Source organism: Zonotrichia leucophrys, chromosome 4 (genome assembly GCF_028769735.1).
Source record: "Zonotrichia leucophrys gambelii isolate GWCS_2022_RI chromosome 4, RI_Zleu_2.0, whole genome shotgun sequence".
NCBI classification, from domain to species: Eukaryota; Metazoa; Chordata; class Aves; order Passeriformes; family Passerellidae; genus Zonotrichia; species Zonotrichia leucophrys.
In genome coordinates, this window is record NC_088173.1 from 2047215 (window position 1) to 2066718 (window position 19504).

The 19504-nt window shown below is 40.1% G+C and overlaps 1 protein-coding gene across 12 annotated transcripts in view; it reads left to right on the top strand.

Moving 5' to 3' along the window:
• Positions 1-19504, top strand: part of ADD1 (adducin 1) — a 65107-nt gene that overhangs the window by 957 nt on the left and 44646 nt on the right. The gene's annotated exons all lie outside the window — the stretch shown is intronic.

The following is a 19504-nucleotide window of genomic DNA, read 5'->3' on the forward strand; positions in this document are numbered from 1 at the left end:
GGGAAAATCCAGTCAAGCTGGAAAAATACCCATGGCTGTGTTGAGGTGGGGGCTAGGAATAGCCCTGAATTTACATCTTCCGTGAGATGCTGCTGTAGCTCTGTGCTGTAAGCTCATTGCTGCTTTGGTTTTATTCTTTGCTTTTTAGAAAGTTGCTGTAGATCACAACATTATCATAAACCAGAGGTATTCAGTTTTCTTGCTCTGTGACTTACATTTTTATACGGAGCTTTGCAAAACCTTACCTTGAGTTTATGAATTCTCAAACTGCAACTGCTGCTGGATAATTCCTCTGTGCTCTGCTGGAAGCTACAGGTCTCTCCCTGCAGACAGGCTGTTTACAGCTCTGCTTCTTGTTACGTGACTATATGTGCCAGTAGAATTCTTGACAGTCCTTAATTGTCACAAATTCGGGGTTTTTGGTGTTTGTTTTTTTTTTTTTTAATAGAGCAAAAGAATTTATTTTCAAGGCATACAAACTATTTCTAAGATTGGCTTCCATTTTTTGTTAAATTAAATATAATGGTATAAAAATTCTGTTTCTCAGTAAGGAAATATTCTTTTAAGAGCACTTGTGTAATAAGTGAGGAAAAAAATGCAGCTATGGGCTAGACTTCTGAAACAGGTGGCTTTGGTATTTCTTTCTAGTCAGTAAACAGATTTGATGCCAGCAAATTTGATACAATCTTGAGTGAATGTAATGATCTGTGTGATTTGCCTCACAGAATTCAAACTTGGTGGTTTTCTGAGGAGAGTTTTGAGGAAGAGGCGTTTGCAAGTTTTTACATCTTTACTGTAGCAAGATAATAATATGTGCATTATTGTGTTTGCATGTCTAAGTGTCCTGTAGTTTTACTGCTATGAAGTTCTGTGCTGAGAACAGTGCTTTTTAACCAAAAACTGTTGGGTTAACTGAATGTTCTCTTTCTGTGGTTGATGATTATAAGTGTGAAAAATGTGAATGTGCTTCAGCTGAAGCAAGTATTTTGGCTGGCATGTTGTGCCAATACGTTCATTGGAGCACGGTTCACTAATGCTGCAGAGGGAAGGAGGTCATTTACTGAAGCAGTATTTTTCTGTGACAGTTTTTATAGAAGTATCCAACAGAAAATGACTCACCTCTTCTCTTTCTTTGAGATTCACCATCAATATTAAATGTTAATTTGCACATATAGGATAGGCCTCTGAGCAGCCTGGGCTGGTGGAAGATGCCCCTGGCAGGGGGCTCAGAGCTACGTGATCTTTAAGGCCCCTTCCAACCCAAACCAGTTTGTGATTCTGTGTATGGACTTGCATCATCTGCTGAAATTAGGTAGAGAAAACCCCTTTGAGCACTGAGAGACTTTGACAGAAGTAGGGCTAAAACTGCTTCTGCCCCAATCTTGCTTTTTGAAGTGTAATTTCACAGCATGAGCTGCCTTTGGCAAATCTCATCCAACATTCCATGACTTGGCATAGGAGGAAAGAAAAAGAATTTTGGAGTAGCTGATTTTGTTAATAAATAGAATTAAATAATAGAACAGAAAGTTTCAAACTAGGAGAGGCTGCTTAGCATGTTGGTTGCTACTAGGCACGTTTCTATGTGACAAGTGCTTCCTGAGGAGCCCAGGCAGTAAATCTTGCACCCACTGCTTTTCTGACTGGTAGAAATAGCTGTCATCATTATTAAAGAGTTGTAGCAGTGGTGAATAGTGAGTAATTTGTAAACCCCAAACTTTTGCTGTGCAAATGAGCCAGGCCTGCTTTGAGGGGAAAATGCATATAAATAAAACTTGCCCACTACTTCAGTGAATCAATGTGGCTTTTGCTGTGCAGCAGAGACACCTGAGGCAGGAGGGCATGAAGAAAACACCAGGCTGATTTTCTGACTTTGGTGGCTCCTGAATTAGAACTTACTCTTGGACCATGCTGCACCACAAAGAGATTTGTGAAATAGTACTGTAGCAGTAATTCAGGCTGCAACTAAATATTTCTTTGTCAGTTTTAGGGTGGTATGTGCTTTATATTTGAAAAGTGATTGTGAGCAGATGTGAATGTAAGTTTCCTCTGCTGACTCCATTGTGCAGGACATTTGACATCTCCTGAGGAATCTGTCCAAGGCTCCTCTGTGAAGTTATGCATCTTCTATAACAACAGATTCAAAAGAAGATAAATTTTTAAAATCGTAGAAGTCCCTAGATCACCTAAGTTAGGCAGTTTTCATTCATGTAATTTAATCAGCCTCCTCAGGGAACAGGAGAATATTACCTAGTCTTGCTACTTATTCAGCATTTCTCTTCAAAAGTACTCTGGTTTTGCTAGGGCTGAGAGCAGGAGCTGTACAAACCTGTCAGTGGAGAGAGGTGTAAAATGTAAAGCATGTGAACCAGTTCCTTTCCTGAGGAAAGCTTTTCATCAGAGGTAGTAATGCTTTAAAAGTACTGCTTATACAGATTTTGATCTCTAGTAATTTTTGCTTCAAATTTACCTTTTTCTCTGGCTACTTTTTCTCTCACTTTAAGGTATCATGTGTACAGTAACAGGGTTCTGTAGGAATGTATGGTAACATCGTTACCATCTCAGTAAGCATCTGTTGTTTATTGAGAATTACCTTGCTAGCCTTTAGTCAAATTGAAGCGAGTCATTGGTTTCTTTGCTCAGCACCCCGTGGATGGTGTTTGCTGTGGTCTCCTCAGTTGAGAACGTTTGGTGCTTGGGAGCTGCAGATGTTGCAGGGGAAGAGGCTCCAGGAACGCCCTTTGCAGAAGTGCTGCTGTTCCAATCAGGGTGAGCTGAGATGGGCTCATTTGCCATCAGGACTCGGGTACAGCAGCTCAGTAAACGCTCCTGGTCTTGAATGAGTTTAAGCATTGCTGCTGCTCTGGGGAATCTCAGTCTGGCTGTTCCTCACTGGAGGGCAAGGAGAGGCTCAGGGCAGAGGTGGCTGTGAGTGACTGCTGCCCAGTGGGTGCCTGCTGCTGTGCCTGGGTCCTTTCAGGGAGGCTGCAAACCTTGTCCTTGGACGTGCGGCCAAACAGGAGCAGCAACTTCTTCAGTCCCTTCCTCGCTTCCTCCCTTTGACCTTGCTGATTGGATTGCGTGCTGAGGAGTGAGCTCTGCCTGCTCTGCTGGATTCACTTGGGATCCAGTGTGAGATCAGCCTTTCACACTCACATCAGTTGCACTAACGAGTGGAGCAACAAACAAATTTTTCACTATCACTTATTTGTATGGTTTTCCCTGCAGATTAATTAAAAATGAGCATAAATAAAAGCAAATCTCAATTCAGTTTTAGACCTGTGATATTATGGACTACTCTTTTAAACTGGGATTTGGCATATGTGTGCTCTTCAGACTAATCAAACATTCCTTTGCATTTCCAATTGACAAATGTCTTTCAAATCACTGATTTTTGTACCATATGTTACGTATGATTTTCAGATCTAGACTCAGGAAGTCTCAAAAAAAAGAAGTAAAATATTTCAGAATTTTGAGGTTTTGTTTTTCTTTCATACACCTAACTGAAGTGCTGTAAAGAAGTCATGGAAACAGTAGTAAATGCAGTTAATCAGTAACAGTTTATGGGATTTTTGATACTTTCAAATCAAATGACTGGATGATTGTTGTGATACAGTTATGCTCCAAAAACTAGGGGGTAAAAAAAACAAATCTAGGTTTTTGGTTGGAATCAGTAAACATCTAAAAGCAAATTTGGATTAAAAACTGTAATTTGACTTGGAGCCATAAAAACTTAGGTTTTTTTGATGTTGTTTTTGATTAGTTTGTACAAATTTCAAATGTGTTGTATTTCTCCTTATGCTTTTTATTTCTATCTTGTTTTACATCTTGAGAGGTCTGGTGTACTATTTCAGTTCTATTATAGCTTGTGCCAGATTAAACCAGAAAGTGTTGAGGTAAACCTTGACCCATGAAAACTGTCTTCTCTGTTTTTTCTATTGGCTGTTTTGTGTTGTTGTTGTTGTTTGGGTTTTTTCTTTTGCTGCTATTCTGTGTCTGTGTTACAAATGACTGAACATAAAGTCACTGTTGGTGCATTGTGACTGTGGAGATGAAGAATAAAGCATACCCTGAGTTTGGTGTTTTAACAGATGAAGCCATTTCTTTAGGTATTGTCACTCCAAAATAGTGATAAAAATCTGTCAAGTGTGTACACTCGTGAAGCATCCATTCCACATAAAATCCATTGAAAGAACACATTGCTGCTGTTGTGCATTAACTGAGATCTACCATGTGTACTTGGCTTTTTTTTAATCCAAAAGATCTTGTCTAGCAAAGCCTTGTGTGGTGACCTTGAATCAGCACAGCTTAAAGTGTTCCAGAGTTAGAGGGAATTTAGTTTTCTCTTCAATTTCTAAACCTGTTAGCTACACCCAGCTGAATTGAACAGGAAAGTGGTGACTTCAAACATAAAAGGTTTCTGCCAGCAGTGAGGTGCGATGGATGGCCAGAGTTGTGTCCCTGCTGAGAGAGGGCCATGGCTCGGGGCTGGCTCTGGGCAGCAGGGCTGTGGCTGTGCAAGTGTCACACACACACACGCACACACACTGTGCAGGTGTCACACACACACACACAGTGCAGGTGTCACACACACACACACACACACACACACACACTGTGCAGGTGTCACACACACACACACTGTGCAGGTGTCACACACACACACACACACACACACAGAGGCAGGCCATGGGCAGGGCTGTGGCTGTGCAGGTGTCACACACACACACACACACACAGAGTGCAGGTGTCACACACACACAGTGCAGGTGTCACACACACAGTGCAGGTGTCACACACACACACACACACACACAGTGCAGGTGTCACACACACACACAGTGCAGGTGTCACACACACTGTGCAGGTGTCACACACACACACACACACACACAGGCAGGCCATGGGCAGGGCTGTGGCTGTGCAGGTGTCACACACACACACACACACACACTGTGCAGGTGTCACACACACAGTGCAGGTGTCACACACACACACACACACTCACAGGCAGGCCATGGGCAGGGCTGTGGCTGTGCAGGTGTCACACACACACACACACTGTGCAGGTGTCACACACACACACACACACACACTGTGCAGGTGTCACACACACACTCACACTGTGCAGGTGTCACACACACACTGTGCAGGTGTCACACACACACACTCACAGGCAGGCCATGGGCAGGGCTGTGGCTGTGCAGGTGTCACACACACACACACACACACACACACTCACACTGTGCAGGTGTCACACACACACACACACACTGTGCAGGTGTCACACACACACTCACACACACACACACTGTGCAGGTGTCACACACACACACACACACACACACACAGTGCAGGTGTCACACACACACACACACTGTGCAGGTGTCACACACACACACACACACACACACACACATACACTCACAGGCCATGGGCAGGGCTGTGGCTGTGCAGGTGTCACACACACACACACTGTGCAGGTGTCACACACACACTGTGCAGGTGTCACACACTCACACACACACACGGGCAGGCAGGCCATGGGCAGGGCTGTTTCTGTGCAGGTGTCACACACACACACACACACACACACACACTCTGTGCAGGTGTCACACACACACACACACACACACACACACACACACACACAGAGCCAGGCAGGCCATGGGCAGCGCTGATCCAGCCCCAGCTGTTGTCACTGCCTTGGCCAGCCTTAGAGAGCCAGCAGGGGAGGAGGGAGCGTGGGGCTCACACAACATGTAGGGGGGACATGAGAACTTAAAAAGGATAAATAGGGAAGCATATGAGACTTCAGTTGGTAGCAAATAATATTTCATTAGTTTCATAATTTTTCTCTAGTTGTTTTCAGTTACTGGAAAGGTTTCCATGATTTTCAGGTGAAATTCTACACAGCTAATGTGTCACTCTATTTTTAAATGTCACTTCAAATTTCCATATGATTTGAATAAGAGATTCAGTGTAAAGCACAAGATTCTATTTTGATTCCAAAGTAAATTTTCTTTCCTTACTGTGGATATTATTTTTAAGTCTACTAGTGCATAGCAAAGTGTGGGGTTTTTGGTTTTTTGTTTGGGTTTTTTTTTCCCACACCCTCTTGGGCTTAGAGTAAAATTTATTAGATGGTGAGTCTTCAAAGATAGTCTGGTGATTTCAGTTATAACTGGTGACTTAGAAATATTTTGGAATAAATTTATGTCTTTTATAGGTGAATTAAGGATAAAATGGTTTTGTTTTTGTAAATTATTTTTTGTGACGTGTTCGTGGCCAGAAGTATACAGTTAAATTTATTTGGATATGTACAATGTTTATGGTACAGTATTGCAATGGTTTTTACTCTATTAATAGGCAGAAAAAAATTAATAATTATCTTAGATGTTTGCTTAGATCTCAGCTGTACTTATAAATCTATGGCTTTTCTCCTGTTTAGTTATATAGGGATTTGGGTAAAAAGTTAGTAAATTCTGTAGAGCTTTCCCAAAGCAAGTGAATCATACATGATGGAGAGGGACATAAGATATCAATCCTTCATCCAAAGGAAAGCTGTTTCATCTCTGTGTATCAAGGAAGGTTGGTGGGTGGGTTTCTGCACCTTGGACTCAGAGAGGACCATCCTGTTCTTTGATTCTGCTGCTGCTTTTAACTCAATGTCTGTCTGTCTTTCTGTCTGTGTGGTTTTCCACTTTGCTTTCAGTCTGTTTAGAACTTGCACTGATCTTGATGCTGCAGAGTTATGTGGGCCATCTTCTACTGAGTTTCTTGCCTCTCCCCTGGGAGGAGAATTAGTGCTTGCAGCATAAGGTAACCCTTGGACAGGTGGGATGTCCACTTCTGACCTGCCCAGCCTTTGTTGTTGACCTGGGACGCTTCCCTTGCCTCAGCTCCGGGCTGTGAATGGAGATGTTGCTCTGGGGACAAGGAGAGGCCACAGAACCTGCCCCTGCCCTTGCCTCACACAAGTGGAATGACAATTCTTCCAGTATCCTCCTATTTTCCCTCGCTGCAGAATCCTGGGGAGGAGCCAGGAGCAGGGAACACAGAGAACATTTTGCTGCACAGCTTGGAAGAAGGTGTCTCAGACACTGTCCCCTGGCCTGCCCAGCCACCAGGAAATAAAGAGAGTTCTGGCAGCAGCTCAGTGGGAGCCAGCAGTGGGGAACAGAAGGCTGGGAAACATGCTTCAAACCTGAATGCCAGCCAGCAAAGCTGCACTTGGGCAGCCTTGCAAATTATGAGGGCAGCCTTATTAATTGAACATTCTGGCTGGTGGAAAAGATGCCTGAGGCTTGGAGTCTTTATGGGTCAATATTTACCACTAAAGTGGGGAGATGACTCTCCACACCTCAAGCAAAGCCCACAATGTCAAAATTAAACCTTTGTAGCTGCATGTGCTACTTCAGCTGCAGGTTCTGTGGGTTTGGGATCCTTTCTAATGCAAGTTGGTTAAAGCATTGACATAGCTGCTCTCCCAAAAAGACAGGCACTTCTATTGTTCTTGCTTTTTTAATCAGTCATTAGCATATGGTAATGTATGAAAGTGTCCCAGGTCTACAACAAAGGCTGGGCAGGTCAGAAGTGGACATCCCACCTGTCCAATCGTTACCTTATGCTGCAAGCACTAATTCTCCTCCCAGGGGAGAGGCAAGAAACTCAGTAGAAGATGGCTCACATAACTCTGCAGCATCAAGATCAGTGCAAGTTCTAAACAGACTGAAAGCAAAGTGGAAAACCACACAGACAGACAGACATATTGCTACTGTATAATTATAATTGTTAATAAAACATTGTTAAGGTTTATGTAATGTTTATATAATTTTGTATTTAGGCATTTATTAAAACAACTCTGAAATACTAAGAATGTTAAAAATTGCACAATTTAAAAGCGTTTAATAATTAGTTACTTAGGTTATCCTGGGTTTGTTTTTCAGAATGTCACCTTTTTGAGGAGCTTAAGCTTATTTCTACACTGCCTGGTTTCTGGGATCATTACTGTGCCCACATATGTTGTTGAAATATGTTAGTTCTGTATGTATGTATGTTCTGTTCTGAAACTATATTTTCACTATATTTACACCCCCAAGGCAAATGGGGGAATATTATTATAATTATATATATTTTCAGTAGTGTAGCTACTCAAGCCACTTAACAAGAATGAGGCAGATTTCAAGTGGCTTTTTCTCTTTGCAGACCTTTAATCAGAACTAGACACCTTCTAAATAATTCTGGTGTTGGTTGCTGCTATGAAGACTTATTGTGATACCAAATATATGTTTTATGATAGAAGGAAAAGTGAGATCTGAAACGTTGTATTTGCTACATTGTTTCTTGTACTACAGTTTTTGCTTGTTTAATTTAGTCCTTAATTAGATATGTTTATCATTAATGAATAGGATGAATTCAGTTAATTTGACGGAAACTCAAATCTAAATTTATTCTTTCAAGGATTTGATGATCTGAGAGAGTAATCTGGTAATTTTCCCCTCCCTTCTCTCTGTTGCTATGGTAATCCTAAATTGGAACCTTGTCTCTGCAGACTTTTTTTTCCCCTTTTACCCTTAAGTAAGTTTTATAATAGCTGTGCAGTCTATTCTCAAGCCAAAATATAGATAATACAGGTTTTCTTGTTGTTTTTTCTTTATTTGGCTGATTATAGGTGAGGCTGAAATTAAGCAGCTTTAACTTGCCTTTCCTTTTTCTAGCTCTCAAGAGACTTTGTGGCATGATTTTTTAATTCATGTTTTACACAAACATCATTTAGGGAAAAAGCAAGGGAAAAAAGGCTCACTAAAGCAAAAGACCCAAATGTGTCTGAGTGTCATGAAAAGCTGTTTGTAATTGTAACTGCAGAAGTGAACATTCAAATTGCAAAGTCCATAAGTTGTTAAGCATCCAAATGTTCTTGCAATTCCAGTTTACAGCAGTGTTCAGGGCTTACTTGATGAGGAGCTTTCAGTTACTCCTGGCATGGCTGAACTTCTGATGCAGCAGTAAATGCAGGTAATTCTGGCAACTGTAAAAAATATTTGTGCTCTTACTAAATGTTGGGTTTTTTCCATGTAGAAAAAAGTAGAGATACAAGATCTAGCAGGGTTGATGGCAAATTGAAAAGGGTGATCAGGAGAAAGCAGAAAACCTGAATAAGAGTCTTCATATGTCCTGTCAGGAAGCATGGGGGTAATGAAATAAGCCTAAAAATAATTTAGATACTTGAGAAAGACTACATGGGAAGTTTGCCTTAATTTTCAGTGAAGACATTTTGAACACATGCACATAAGTCATGCTGAAGTGAAGTTACAAAGATGATTTCCATGAAGATGGAGCCCAACTTGCAGGGTGCAGGTTAGTGGAACTGTGTTACATTTACTCTGCAGTTTTGAAGTAGGTGATTTGTGTAATTAGAGACTCAGTTGCAAGAATTGTTATTAAATGGCAGGGCAGAAGGATATTGGATGGCTGGAGAACAGTGAAAGTACTCACAACATTAGGAGGAAAAGGTGATTTGGGATAGCAATTGCATCATTAGTGTGACCTTAGTATACAGAGATTTGTTTAAATTTAGAATGAAAAGCTGTTCTGTGTGGAGCTAAGATGAAAAGGGTATGAAGTGATACAGCTCCCACCAGAGGAAGGTTTGTCAGAGAAATCTAACAGCTCTTTTTTGTGAGATCCCTGACTTCTTGGAGAGGATACATGGCTAGAGCTCACCCCTTGTAGCTTAGAAGCCATATAATGTGCAGTATGATTCCATGGAAAAATGAGAGGGATGTTTTTGTGGCAGTTGATGTTGATTGGTGGCAAGGTGTGTCAGGTATGGCTAGAACTTGATGACCAGTGGATGATGTGTTGGAACTATGTAAGCAGTGGAATTTGTCAGGACCAGTTTTGAGATTTAGAATTTTTATTTAAATCATTTATCCATTCCTACTTCTCGTGCCAATCTCATGATCTTTGTCAGATGTCAGGCATCACCAGTACAGAAGAAGATTTTGCACAGAACAAAAACAAAGGTGAGACCTTAAGCTGTGACCAGTAGGAAAAGGAGTTGTATCAAAGAGCATGAAAAGAATTGTAACACTTCAGGATGACAGACCTCTCAGAGTTAGCAATGGAGATCAGTATTAGGATAACAAGTACACTGTTGTTGCCCTGCTAATATTTTTCTTTAAAGTAAAGGGATATTAACTTTTTCTGGTACTGGTGAAAGCTTACTTCAAAAGCTGCACATAATTCCTATAAGCCACCATCAAGTAAAAAGGACTGAAAGAGATCCAGGGACTAATTCCTGGAACTCAGACAGAGTTGTGTTTGATCTGGGGAAACAAATCATGGAAGAGGTTGCTCTTCATAAAAACAAGTGAAACAACACAGGTGGATAAAAAGAGCTTTTTATGCTTGAGGTGTAAGAACAAATGGGTATAAACTGTCCAAGAACAAACCTAATCTGGAAATTAGAAAAGATGGTTCCTAAGCAACGGAGGCATAGGAGTCTGCAACAGCCTTCCCTTAGGAGTGGTGGAATAAGGCTGTCTTTAAGGTGGAGCTGCTTAGCTTATGTAAGGGGGGGTGGGGATGTCATGTCATTTTCCACCCTACCTTGGGATTTGAACTGCTTGACCCAGAATATCCTGTTGTTCCCACATTCCTGTCTTTAACTAAAGATGGTACAAGAACTTGAGCAGATACTGCCCTGACACCTGTGGGTACATGGGGGCTCTCTTTCCTGGACAAGTGCACCAGTTGCACTCTGAGGTATAGAAATATCTCATCAAATTTCTCATCCCCTGATATCAGGGGATGAGAAATGTTAGACAAGTAGGATGTGTCAAATATTGTTTCATAGAATATGCTACATTGTGTTTTTTCTAGTGCCTATGTATTGTGTTTTGCCTTAAGAAACCCCAAGTCAATGCAGCATAGTTCAATAGATTTTGTAATGAATCCTGTATTGTTTTCTGCTGCTTCTGTCCTGTGTGATTGAAGGGAGCTGCCCACAGCATGTGCCCAGCTATGTCATTGTCTTCATATTTCTCTGAAAATCCTCCTTTGAGCTGCTTAAAAATAACTCCCATTGGTGCAAGCTGAAGGGTTGATGTAGTGGAAACACCCTAGACCATGTTGCTGTGTGTTGCCCTGTTGTTCCTGTGTATTGTCCTAAGACTGGCCATCTAATAAATTTGAAATATTATTTTTTGAGAAAGCATTGTGCTGTTGCACTAATGAGAGACAGTCCTATATCTCTGCCTTTTAGAAAATGATGGTTGTAAAGGACACTTGACAAAGAAAAGGGTTCTGCTGTGTTCTCCCTGACAGAAGAACACTAATTGGAAAATTGAGAAATTTATGTTGCCTGAGGTTGCAATATTTTTCTAATTTATTCAATTGTTAAGACATGTTCAATCATGATTTAATTCCTGCTGAGGTATTTCAGACCCAGGAGGGAACTTGTGAACACTCATTTGGGCAATTGTTTTATCTATATCAGTAGCTTGTATTACTGGATGTGGTTTTTATATGTGCAGAAATACAGTAGCTGGTTTGGATTTTTCTCTACTCCATCTCTGTTACTTATATGTTCTAAATGTTCATCTAGAAAGCTTCATTTTAGGAAGGAAGTTCAAGCATGGAAAGTAGTTTGGATAGGACAGGTTAGAAATTTAATGATGTTTGAAAGGTTCCTTCCTGACTGTGCTTAACGTTTTTATTGACTTCCCTTCAGCTGTTGGTTGAATTTCCTGTTGATTTTTTGGTCTAAATAATTGCCAAAGCAGTGCCTAGCCCTCTCTGTGTGCTATGATTTTTCTTGATTCATAAATTTAACAGTATTCTGATGTTTTCAAAACTGATGTAGAAGACTAAGAAGCAGATCTTATCCCTTTGAACTGCTGTATTTACACACAGTAATTAGTGTGAATGGTAAATAATTACATGGGTATAATGTCAATGACATAAATGGTACTTTGCACATGTTCAAGTGTTAGTGTTAGCTAAGTTACATCCCTAAATACAATTTTGGGAGAACAGTGATTGACAGTTAAATAATAGTTAATACTTTAAAGCTTCAGTAAGTGTTCATTGTTATGTGAATATTGAGTAAATTGTATTTAACCTGTTTGATTATTTAGACATTCTGTCTTGTCATTTATTGTGGAACAGGTGTGGACTAGAGAGTCTCATGTATTAAAAGAAAAGTCCCAAAGTCTGCAACTGTTAGTCAGGAGTCTCCAGAGCATGGATGACTTAGCAGATGTCATCTCAAGGCTCTTCTAAGGAGGAGAATTTGTTTATAAATTTTGAAAGAATGTATTAATGTGTGCGCTGTAAGAAAACTGTACAAGTTGGTTTTCTTGGCCTTTTATTCTTGAAGTATGTTTTAAAATTAGACTATATTGGATTTGTCATGGTAACTAAAAAGGTGCCAGATTAAAATAAATAGGTTATTGCCTTGAAGTAATAGAAATAATTACTGAAAAGTCAAACAGTTCTTTTCTTCTAATTTGTTTAAGGCATATGACATTGGAAACTTAACAGTTTCCTGCTTCTAGTGAAGCAGGTAATATGTTTGTTAACTAATAATATACTATTAAACATCAGAGAGAAGAAAAAGGACTAAAAAGAAAAAAAAGTAAAAATTCATATACAGAAAGCTGGCTGTATATTAATTTCTAGACATTTTTTCTTTTTAGTCCTTTTATCTGTCAAAATTGAAGTGGAGGTTGCTCAGTTGTCTTAAACTGAAATAATCTTTTATTTATTGTGTGCTCTAGAATAGCATTCCCTGCAGATGTGGCCTATGCTATAGCTAGTTCTGGAAAGGATGCAGTCAGTGTTGGAATGATGTCTAATTTGTGTTTTCAGCAGTGTGTTTAGATCTGGCATTTTGGTCTCTTATTTCATGACAGTCGTATCAACTTTTTTTAATATAATGTCTTGTTAGCTGGTGTCACTTTATTAAAAAGTGACTGTCCTTAGAGGTAATTTTTCATGTTGACACTGTACCTCCCAGAAAAAGAAAAGCTAACTGTTTTATAAAGGGCAGGTTCATGTTGCTGTGCAGTTTGATCTTTGGAGGATGAATCAGACCAATCTGATTTCCCTCTCTTCTCCCAAGGAGCAGTGTGTGTTTCTCCTTGCCAGGGCTCGCTGGCTTCGCTCAGAGTCCCTGGGAGCAGCTGGGCTGGGGCTTGTGGGGAGGGCGGCTCTGCAGCACCCGCACAGCAGCGATTTACAGCAGGGAGACACAGAGCACTTACTGCACAATGGCTGCTTTGGCTTTTGTTGCCATCAGTTTCTCTTTTGGTTATGAAAGTTTTAGAAAGTTAATTTGAGATAAGCCTTGTATAGCTTGCTTGAGACGTGGAGTGTCCGGTTTTCGGCTGTTTGAGGGGCCTGGAAAGGCCCGGAGTGGCCTTGGGGCAGCCGCGTATCGAAGGACGAGAAGAGGCTTCAGTTCTTCTTTCGGTCTTTATGTTTATTAATTGTTTATCTAAAAGATTTTCTTTCGGCCCGACAGAGCTCTGCTCAGCAGCCAGCCATGAGCACACTGTGCTGCCCTCCGGACAGCCACCTATCTTTATACCCATTGTTACGTGTACAATATTTATCATTTTTCCCCAATACCATTTATTCTTATTGCCCAGTGCACTTTCAGTAATGACCAATCCGAAAGTGCCACCATCATCACAGAAGATGGAGGAGAAGAAGAAGAAGAAGAAGGACAGGACACACCCCAATTCCTCCATCTTACTTCTCTAAACCCCCCTGTACAGAAATCCTAAACCCTGTGTCTCACCCTCTAATTAACTGATCCCTTCACCATTCACCCCGGTGAAACCCTCCTGTCCTCATACAGGTGTCGTCTCCTGTGTGGGATCAAAGTCCAGCCACCAGACACTTCTGGAACATTCCAGGACTCCCGAGCCCCCCAAGGGTGGTCTCGGTGACACCTCAGTCCTGAGGGGCTGAGATCCCACAGTGGAGGAGAGCAGGGAACGTAAGGATGACATCAGGAAAGTTCAGGGGTAAGGTTGATAAGAGACCTATAAGTAAGAATAATTTAAGCTGGTGAGATATATTGCTATTGTGTGTCATTGCATATCTTCATAAAGCCATCTGAATTTTATCAAGGTTGATAGAGGTTCAGGAGACTAAAAGGGGGAAGATAAAGTATAATCTGTCTGTTGTTAGCTGATAGATTTATGGAATTCTGTAGTGTCTGGTACTAATAGGAAGTAAAATAGTGAGCAAATATGATGAAGGGGAGAAAATGAAGGTTGGTTTAGTTTTGGGAAGACAGATGAGAAAAACTGAAGTAAATAGAAAAATATGTTGATCCAGTTAGGTCAGAAACAGGTTTAGAAATCTGGATTGCCTTACACTAGGGATTTCTGTAAGATTTTTTTACACGTATTATGTTTGCACATTTTTAAAAAGTCACATTCTATCTTAGCCCATGGGACTTTCTGCTATGAAGTATTGTTACAGTCAAGAGCTTAGCACAGTGCAAAATAAGAGTATACATTTTATATCAGCTATGCTTGGAATGTTAGAACATATGTAACTTTTCATGGTGTAAAGAATAAATTGTTACATTGCTGCAAGTGTGTGTGTGTTATTCTGTTCTTAAAACTGCACACAGCCCATAGGTAATCAGGATATTTTGAGAGTTAAACCATTAGTATGAGTTTGACAGTTTTTGCCCCTTTAGACAAAGTTTTGACATTTGCTTATAAAACTCCAAATGGTTTTGACTCTGACAGCTACAGAAAGTCCTTGTATACAAAAAAGAACACTACAGAATTTCTTCCTAATGAAATCAGGGCAGTTGACTGAATAAACATCAGGCTTTATATTTGAACAATAGAATTGCTGGGCTTGTTTTGCTTAAAAAATAAAGAGAAAAGCTGTAAGATCTGGATCTTCTAATTTCTACCTTCAAAGAAGGTGAAGTTGAATGGCCAATGTACATTATATATATCCTGTGTGGGGACTTCTGGGACAGACTTCATAGAGTGTGCTGGTTTCTGGATATGCATAGAAAGGTAACTGTTACAATGGGATAGTAAATGCCATTAATCATGGGGCCCTACAGAATGCATTTTGGAAATATTTCTGTTGTGTTTCATAAGCTTTGTTAGATGCTTTGTTACTGAACAACTCTGCCAAAGCGGGAGTTGCTTGGGGCCTAATATGCACTTAAGTTTGTGGACGTGTTAGATCCTATAGAAATCCCTTGAGGGCAAGAACTTGTGCTGAGCAGATGTGATTGCAGGTTTGGATGGGCAGGGCTCGTTTTCATGTTCCCTCCCCTGCTCTGTGGGGCAGCTCCAGCATGGCCACACACACAGATGTGCACACAGCCTTGTGGCCAGCCCAGTGTGGAGATGGCTTCCCACAAGGAAGAGTGCAAGTCATACTGTGCTCTGGAGAGAGCATGGTGCCCTCAGACTGCATGGAAAGAAAGACTTACGGAGTGGGTTTTTCTACATATAAAATACAGCTGTTGTAAAAACAAATACCACAGTTCAGCTTTAATGCATGTGATTATTGTTTCCATTTGACACAATTGTTTGGCTCCTCTCCTTGAAGAGCTGCTTACCAATTTCTAAGGTTTTGTTGAGATCACTTGGGCTTCCCATGGGTAGAAGCTGCTGGCCTGAATCCAGCTGCACGCTGTTTGGGAAATCGCTTTAAAAGCTGGGTTTAGAGTTCTGCCTTTGAATGCTGCATACATGTCATGGTGCTTTGCAATTTTTGATGCCAGTAGCCTCTCAGTGAACTTGAAAGAACTGCACATATGTATTTTGGCAATAAAACAGCAGCAGTTGGGTTTCTAGAAAGAGTTCATTTTACAGCTTGGGTCGGGAATGAAAGTACTTAGTGCTGTGTGAATTATTCAGGATCTGACTCCCAGCTGATTTGACACATCTTTGTATCCTTGATGTTCATTATTTTTAACTTAAATTTCTGTTTCTGGAATTATAAGCCCTATGCTGGCAGGGTGTGGTTTTTAGAACACAGTGGGGAAAAGTCTCTGGTCACTACTAGTCAAACATGAACAGGAGTACTGGTACTGTGTTTTTAGAAGTTTTCTAGGTATTGGTGGTGGTAAGGTTGAAGGATGAGAGTACATCCTGTCTGTGGATAGAGTTGCTGTTGCTTGGATAGGGATCTGAATAAAGAACAAGAAAGGTGATATTATAGCCAGTGGAGTTTGTTTTAGACAACCAATAACAAGATTGATATGTAAAAACACTGGTTTTTACATATTTTATTATTTTACATATTTTTATTTTTTACATATTTTTTTATTTTTTACATATTTTTTTTTTTTAGAGGTAGATCTAATAGAAAGTGTGAGAATGGCTGAGATTCCTGAAATGTTCAGGTCTGGGCTGGTTCTGATTCTGAAAGTGGCTTCACTAAAATGGCCAATAAATACCGTGTTACGTGGTTTGCAGTGACTGGAGAAACTGGACTGCTGCTTTTCTCTCCAGATATAATTCTGAAACCCTGCACAGGAGAGTAAATAACATCTTTTTGCCACTGCCAGGTGGAAACAATGAGAATCTGAGCTGGAAGAGAAATTCTGGGTTTACATGATGTTAATTTATACAGCCATGTTCAGTTGAGTAATACTTGCCTGACAAGGGAGAGCACAGTCAGGAAGATGGGTTTCTCATGGGGTTTCATCTGTTACCATGTGGGTGTACATGACCCTTGAGGTTTACCCAGAAGTAGGAAACTGCATAATTTTTGGGTGGGGAGCACATTCACACTTGCCTGTGAAAAAGAAAAACACAGATAAACTGCTCCTAAAATAGAGTTTGTAGGGGTTTATTGACATGCTATTTCCTAAGATGGAAAGAAGAACAATCTAATGCAGGAAAATGGGTTCTAGTAACACTTTAATTCATAGTTGATATGTTTTAATCTGTAGGTTAAAGTCATCAGGAACATTCTGAGATGGAAAAGAGAGTGCTCTTGGCTTTGGGAGCTGTGCAATAACATGAACTTTGTCTTACTGTCACTTCTGGGACTTCTATGAAGACAGTGTTAATATCCGTTGTATAGGGCATGTATTTTAAATACTCTCCAGAAATGTTTGCTCTGAGGTGGATAAAAGATGGTGTAACCACTGTTTTCCTAAAATTTTCCAGCTACCTGAAGGATTTACAAATATCCAGTTAAGCACTATGCAAAATAATTTTTTTGAGTTTGAATAGCCCTGACTGTTAGCTGACTGTTTGGAAGTAGAACGACAATGCATATGTGAGGTTCTCATTTCAAAATTGCCTTTATGTGCAAGTGCAGCATAAAATCTCACATGGAAGGTTTATGTCAAGATTAATACTTAGCTTTGCATGCTTCAAAGATATCTGTTGCCTCTTATGTATAGGCTTTTTAAAACTGTCCAATTCTACTGTGTTAAGAGAATAAATTTTGTCCTAATTTGTGTAATTTTCTATCTTTCTCTCCCTCCCCCATCACAACTGGGAAGTGCTAGAAAAGAACTGGGGAGTGTCACTCAGAAAAACCCAAGTTGAACATGAAGGAGAAAGTAATGAAAAATTCAACATCTCTGCTGCCTTTATCTGCCTCATTCAAGCCTGCTTGAAATCTCTAGTTTTCTAATATTAAGCTTCTACTTTATTTATGTGCTTGGATTCACTGTCTTCTTGCTTGATCTGGTACCACACCCATCCACACCATTTGTGCTGCTTATATATGAAACTTGCTGGTTCCAGCACAATGCCTGCACTCTCTAATCGTGCAGCAATTTCTGAGTTGCTTGGATGCCCTACCAGAAGAACATGGCAGAATTCATGCATCTAGTAATGAATATTCAGGTTAGTTCCATCTCAAAAATCTCAACTAACCAGTCTCATAATAATGCAGGGTTTTTACTTGTGAGGCATGTGCTGTAGGATCTCTGAAGTTGTGGGTATATCAGTCATGAATTCATCAAGAACCTTGAATTTCTCCTTTTGGCAGTTTCCAGGTGCTGGCACATTCTGTTACTTAGCCTCTTCATCCTTCCTTGTGTGCTTTCCTAACCTTTTGGAGCAGCCACACTAAGTCTTTATAACCGCATTAACATTTCCTGAAAAATGTAAAGAAATTAATGGGATTCTTAAATTTGATGCTAAGGGGTTATTACATAATAATATTTTGAGTAGCAACAAGTGCTGCTAGAGTATACTTTAGATTTGTGATGTCCTCACTTCACAAATCAATCAACAACATGGACTATTGTTTAAAAAGGGCAGGTTTAGTCTACTTCTGATTCAAGTAAAAATGGCAAAAGGGTGGGGGTGTAAGTCAAAATCTCTGAAAACTAATCATCACTGTTGATGGATAGGCAGGTAACTTTTATTTTGTTCCAAAACTGTTTCTCAGAGCAGGAGCAGAGAAAAACCCAAGCAGGGTTAATGATTGTCTTGCCATCACAGAATTAGCAGTCATTTTGTACAACCTAACTTCAGTGACACTGTTGCTGTATGTAAGGAACACACTAATACTTTTTCAGCCTGGAAAGCAAAACTGATTTGCTTATGCACTTTTTGTTTGCCCTTGCTTGAATAGGAGTGTCTTGTCTCCAAATCAGGATGTATGAGAGCTTAAGAAAGAGCTGTTCTTAAGGTCTAATAATTTCTGGTGAATGAAGAAATTGAAGTAGAATATTTAAGTTTTGCAATTTTTTTTTCAAAACTCTTCCGTAAAACCCACAATCAGAGCAAACTGAAAAGCAAAATCTGACAATTCATGTGCTTGAATTTTAACATTTCAGTTTTAGTAGACTTTCTTGATTGCAAACACCCCAAAATTTCAGTCTGTATTTATTAACTCCAGTAGGTCTAGACTCAGATGTCTTGTGGATCAAACCCCACACAGAATCTTTTCATACTCACTTTTTTTAAACATTCCAGCTTCAACTTCTTACCAGTAATAATAAATGGAAAAATTTTAATTTAGGTGTGGTCTTTTCCATATTAGAGGTGAGATAAACAAGCTGAGTCTTGGTGCCTGTGTTCCTGTGTGGCCATAGACAGTTCAGAGGGATTTTGGGCAAGCCACCCTCACTGTTACTGTCTGTGGGGTTTGTACCCTCACACTGTAGGGAGGGATTCCCCTTAGCACTCTGATAAATTCTATGGCTGACTTGAACCCTTGGAATACAGAACTTTTAAATTTGCTCTAACATTGTCACTACAATTGTATTTACATCTCAAATGATCTGGTTTGAGGTTTTTGTATCTGATCAGTTTAAGAGTTTATCCCAGGACATCTTCTGTTCCAGAGGATAGTGTCCAAATGACTAAGGAAACAGATTTTTCATTAGAGATTCAGAAAGATTTTCAGTTTTTAACCTAAATGAACATTTTAAAAACCCAACCAAACCCATAAAATAGCTCTCATGCTTGCACAGAGTGAATCTGTAGTTTTACCAAGTCGAAGACAATATTTTTACTGTTTGTATGTAACTGAG